The sequence below is a fragment of the Cibotium barometz genome, chromosome 33 (assembly GCF_041138505.1).
Source record: "Cibotium barometz isolate CiBa-2024 chromosome 33, ASM4113850v1, whole genome shotgun sequence".
Classification (NCBI taxonomy): domain Eukaryota; kingdom Viridiplantae; phylum Streptophyta; class Polypodiopsida; order Cyatheales; family Cibotiaceae; genus Cibotium; species Cibotium barometz.
Window position 1 is genome coordinate 1115359 of NC_141078.1, and position 5799 is coordinate 1121157.

The 5799-nt window shown below is 41.1% G+C and overlaps 1 non-coding gene across 1 annotated transcript; it reads right to left on the reverse strand.

Moving 5' to 3' along the window:
* Positions 1 to 637: 637 nt before the first annotated feature.
* TRNAC-GCA (transfer RNA cysteine (anticodon GCA)) lies at positions 638 to 709 on the reverse strand. The gene has a single exon. It is a non-coding gene; the product is annotated as a tRNA-Cys (tRNA).
* Positions 710 to 5799: the final 5090 nt, after the last annotated feature.

Consider the following 5799-nt stretch of genomic DNA (forward strand, 5'->3'; position numbering starts at 1 on the left):
GCCTAACAATCCCATGGCTAATGGCGTGGAAAAAAATTTGGGAAGCAACCCGATGGTTTGGATGGATGCAATATATGTCAATACATTCAGAAGTTATATCAAGACTCGATGGTTTGGATAGATGTGGGGATCCATCACCTAAAGCACAATATGGTTTTTGCAGTCGCTCGAGTTTGGGGCTTTCTCGGTTATGTTCGTTCGGTGTCTAGTAACACTGTGTGTGTGTGTGTGTGTGTGTGTGTGTGTGTGTGTGTTGTGTGTGTGTGTGTGTGTGTGTGAGAGAGAGAGAGAGAGAGAGAGAGAGAGAGAGAGAGAGAGAGTTATGCATAGCACAACAATAGTCGCCATAACATATCTTAGATTCGTTGTCAAAAAAAAACCATAGAAAACATGAGAAAAGGTTCGATTGGGACCCTACTAGGAACATGCCAAAGATCTGTCTGGCATAACAAAGGTAGTATGGCACAAAGATAGCCGCCAAAGATATCTTAGATTCGTTGCCCAAAAAAAAAAACCATAGAAAAAAAGAGAAAAGGTCTCAAAGATGTGTTGTGTTGCATAAGACAGATATCTTGCCCAACAAAATAGGAGAGAAGGGCTCGATTGGGGAGGTACAAACATCTGTCTGGCAGACCAAAGGGCGCAACCGGGGTTGAACCGGTGACCTATCGGACTGCAGCCGATTGCTCTACCGCTGAGCTATACACCCCAGTTGTCAAAATTCCTCTGCTTTAATTATATATATCTATATACATGTGTGTATATATATATATACATATACACACACAAGGGAGAAGCGTTGAGACGAATAGTGCGCTTGGTAGAGATTGAAAGCTTTTGTTAGACAAGCGCATATCTTTCCCATCGGCTGCGCTCCTTATAACCTCACCTAACCAAAATCGACCTACTTTTAGGTAAACCATGGTTTTCTAAACCTTAGGAAAATTAACCCTTTACCTTACAAATTAAATTAATGTGCACCCACGTACAATAGACCTATTAATTTATTTTCTCATGTGAACCCTTACAATTTTAGCCTCAATACTTTTGATTAAATATTGGCACTAACCCAATTAATTTTTATTTGCTAACTAATTTTACCATTTTTCTATTTGACCTAAATTAATTGTAAGTGTGCATACATAGGGGTTTCTCTCATTAATAGTGCACACACAGGGTGTACTCATTAATTTAAGCATACAAATCTTGTTAATTTTTCTTTAAAAATACTTCTTCTAATTTATTTATGAGACTTTTACAAATACTTTACACATTTATAATAATTTACACACCCAATTTAATTTATTACTGGGAAGATGGATCTTACAACCATCTTGGGTATTACATATATATAGGTTTAATAGCTTCCATCATATTCAGATTATCAGTTTTGATATGTATACCTATACTACTATGTATGCCCTTCTTTCACAGTGCATACATTCCTCCATTTTAGTGCCCTTTTGGATCACCATCTAAGCTCTCTCACAAAAGTGCATGGGTGGAAGTCAGTTACCATGAGTTGTAACATCATTTTTTGCATAGTAATTTAAAACTATTATCCATTTCATTTTGTTGGGTTATTGTTCAGTGAAGGTCTTACTATTTGTGTTAACACACAAGTTGTATCTTGTTATATAGTATTAGAGCTTGGGCGCGAGAAAAGGCTTTATAGGAAGTCGTTGTGTGAAGTAGATTTAGAGAAATGACTCAACTAATAAAAAGTGTAGCACCTCAAGCATGGCCACCACCATTTGTCAATAATGGCAATAAAGGAAAGCTTATGGTGCCAATCAAAGTCTCTAGAAATTTGAGATGAAGGTATTTATATCTTCATATGAGTTATGGGATAATTAGTGGGGTGGATGGGATGCTAGTTGCTATATATCAGATCTAACTCAAACAATCACATTGGTCCTACTCTAATCTTGGCATAGAGGAGGAGGGATGCATATTCTTTGTGTTTTATTATTACAATCAATGATTATGTTAGATTTAGGATGTATCTATAGTTACGAAAGCTTGATTGATTCTAAGAAAGAAATCCATATGAGACCACTAATGAGACAAGGGTGCAAAACCTTGAAAATCGGGTAGCTTTGGAGAAACTCTTTAGTGGAGAAGCAATGAAGTAAAAGTAATGATGCAATTCATCACAAGGATAAAGAATGAAGTAAAAGTAATGATGCAATTCATCACAAGGATAAAGAATCTATGTCATCAAATGGTGGTGATCGCCATGCACCACTCGAGCTTACCTATCAATAGAATGTATGCTTCTCTGGCTAGGGGCAAGTCTTGGGGGCAAGTCCAAGACAGAAATAATAATATAGAACATCAATTAGGTAACTTGGACAAACCTTACCATTCCCAGAGACATGACTTCTCTTTGGTCAGCCACTCTGATGGCAAAGGGAGTTGTGTCGGTCATGTGAAGCCCCAATAATTTCTTGCTTGCCTCCTCCATAATATTGGCTCTCCCAACCTGCCATCTATGATGGCTTCATAGACTTGGGTTTCATCAATGGAGGCTGTCACCCTTGGGCTGCTACTCCTCCAGCTTATTGCTCCCAAGGTCGCCAACCAATACAATGCCAACTTTTACTCTGGGATGCTTCTAGGATCAATCCACCTCTAAGCCAAGCATTGAAGATGCTCGATAGGTTCTAAGTTTTAATGACACAATTGAGAAATGGGGATCTCCACCTTCACCCTATGACAATATTGCTTCCCAATGTGTTGTGGATGAGGAGGAACTTTCAAATAGAACAGTGCCTCCTAAGAGCTAAGAGGTACGTTGGGCAAGTGAAGGGGATGTGCATCAATTTTCGTGGGGAGAGTATGGCTCATCTGTAAGGGTTCAGGCCAACTGGCCAGACGCCCGCCCATCTGTAAGGGTTCAGGCCAATTGGCCAGACGCCCGCCCATCTAACCGTTACTAACCCTATCTACATTCTTTGGTCATAATGAAGAATAAGGTGTAGTGAGTGTAATCCTCATTGTAGCTCCACCAAACCCTAGAGCATGCTTCTCCTCTCCTGCACCTTCCTCACTGCACTCCCACTCGCACACACCGCACCTACGCACTCACAAGTGGTATCAGAGCACCGAGGTTGCGGACATTGGAGAGCTTCCTACTTTGCCCACACTTTGGGTGGGCTGCAGAGGGCACTATTGTAGGAGATTTGAGGCACATTTTTCAGCTTGTGCAGGGGCTAGTACAACATCCATTTGAGGGCTGTTTTGCGCATGATTTGGGGCTGATTTGTAGCCATTTTTAGGGCATTTTTACAGGTATACACAGTAGGTTATTGGCCTCTCTATCGGCTATAGATTGGAGTGCATTTTGGGGAGATAAGAGTGAGAGCAGTGCATGTATGTGAGGGCTATTTTCAGCCATGTTTTGGGGCTGAGTTCAAGGACTTTTTGCTGTATTTTCCAGCAGTGGTGGGTAGCCCATAAGCATGCACAATTGATTCCTCGAGCCACACATGAGTTCTACATGCTTGTCTTGGAAGCCAAAATCCCCATTTTCTCTCTTTAGCGATTTCATTTTCTGGAGGTTTCGAGCCATTTAATAATCAGCTGGGATGGGTATTCATCACAAGGAATACTCATCTCGCAGCCCTTGTTAGAATGAAAATCATAGCCCACTATGGGTCCACAAGATGTATTCTTTGTTACCTTTTTTCCAAAGTGGTTCATTGGATTCGAACCATGTGAATCAGCCTATTGAGGCTCGAACACCCAAAATTACTAGCATGAGTTTCATCCCATTGATCAAGAAGATGTTGGTGATGTAGTGGCAGAAGAACAAGTTGCTATATCAAGGAGGCCAAAGTAGCCCCAAAATGGTTGTTAAGATACTTTGTGGGACAACAAATTGTCCACTCCTCTACTTGGTAGAGCAGGATTAGCTACTCTTGCCACCATGCCGTCACACCATGTACATGACTATTTTGTTGATCAAGCACTCATAGCTACAACATGAAATGAGGAGGTTGTTTATTTTTGAAGATGCTTCAAAAAGTGAGCATTGGATAGATGCCATGCAATTAAAAATGAATTCAATTTATAAAATAATACTTGGGAGTGACTTGCTGTCGCGCAGGGCAAGCGTTCCGTAGGCACTAAGTGGGTTCACAAGCTTAAATGCAAATCAGATGGTAGCATTGGATTGCTACAATCTAAGGCTAACCACAAATGGATATGCCCAAGAGCAAGGGATTGACTATGAAGAAACCTTTACGCCCACTTCATGTATGGCTACCATATGGTCATTGCATTAGTATAGGGTGCATTAGTTGGATGTCAAAATAGCTTTTCTAAATGGGGATTTATAGGAAGAAATCTATGTTACCCAACCTCCACGTTTTGTTTAAGAGGGTTCAAAGGGCAAGGTATGTCATTTGAGTAAGGCCTTGTATGGTCTGAAAAATAGGTACCATGGGCATGGTACAAGAAAATTCATGCTCACTTGAGCTTCAACAATAGTTTAACAAAGAGCACACTTTATGTTCACAAAGCTGGTGAGGATTTCATGCATATTGCTTAGCAAGAAATAGCCTACTGTGTGGCCACTTCTAGTTATGAAGCTAAGTACATGGTAATATTTGCAACTATAGTTCAATGTGTATAGCTTATATGCCTATTAATTGATCTATGTAGTATGGATAATCCTCCACTCCTATCTACACTAACAGTCAAAGTGCAATGGCAGTTGTTGTGAGGAATCTACTTTTTCATGCTCGCACGAAGCATCAAGGCATGCAAGGAAGTGTCGCACTTGGTTGGTTCCGAGATTGTCTCTCCGGAAATGAGATGGGGTGGGGGAGTTACTAAGATGGAAAGAAGTTAGTGGACTACTAGAGATTAACTATCGAGCTAGCCGTATGGGCTCTTATGAGTTTGCTTTTTTGAATGTGCCTAGTAGTGCTCTTTATTTTATTTTTGGTGTTTTTCTATTTTGTTGCCTTTGTGGTGGGACATCCTCATTTAGAGAAGTCGGAGTACTTGAATGAGAAGACTAGCATGGAATACTTAATGAGCAATATCCAAGTGGTAGGTGGTGTGATGAAGGAGGGGTTAGTAAAACAATGGTGTTAGTAAGCAAGTGGAGAGGGGGAAATTCCTGAGGGAGAGGCAACGTGCATTGAAACTACTTGAATGAGAAGACTAGCATGGAATACTTAATGAGCAGTATCCAAGTGGTAGGTGGTGTGATGAAGGAGGGGTTAGTAAAACAATGGTGTTAGTAAGCAAGTGGAGAGGGGGAAATTCCTGAGGGAGAGGCAACGTGCATTGAAACTACTTGAATGAGAAGACTAGCATGGAATACTTAATGAGCAGTATCCAAGTGGTAGGTGGTGTGATGAAGGAGGGGTTAGTAAAACAATGGTGTTAGTAAGCAAGTGGAGAGGGGGAAATTCCTGAGGGACAAGGAGGCAACGTGCATTGAAACTACTTGCACTCCAAGATGCTGTATGGCGATGGCAATGTTCATGAAGCTCTAGCATCTTTGTCAAGACACCGTGATGGGTATCTTGGCTCCCATGAATGTTGAGTTATAGGGTCGCAGTGTTCTCTCTTTTTCTTTTGTGGGCTCTCTTGTTCAGTCATTGGATCCAATGGTGATAGGAGTGGTAGTCGATGGTGGAGATCTAGACATGTGGAGCCAAATAAGAAGTTAAGGGTAGGACTGATTAGGCATGAAGCATAGTTATTTAGGTGAAGCGGGGGTGATTTAGAAGATCGAGGCAATGGGTCATACCAATGACCAGGCTTGCGTCCACCATGGTC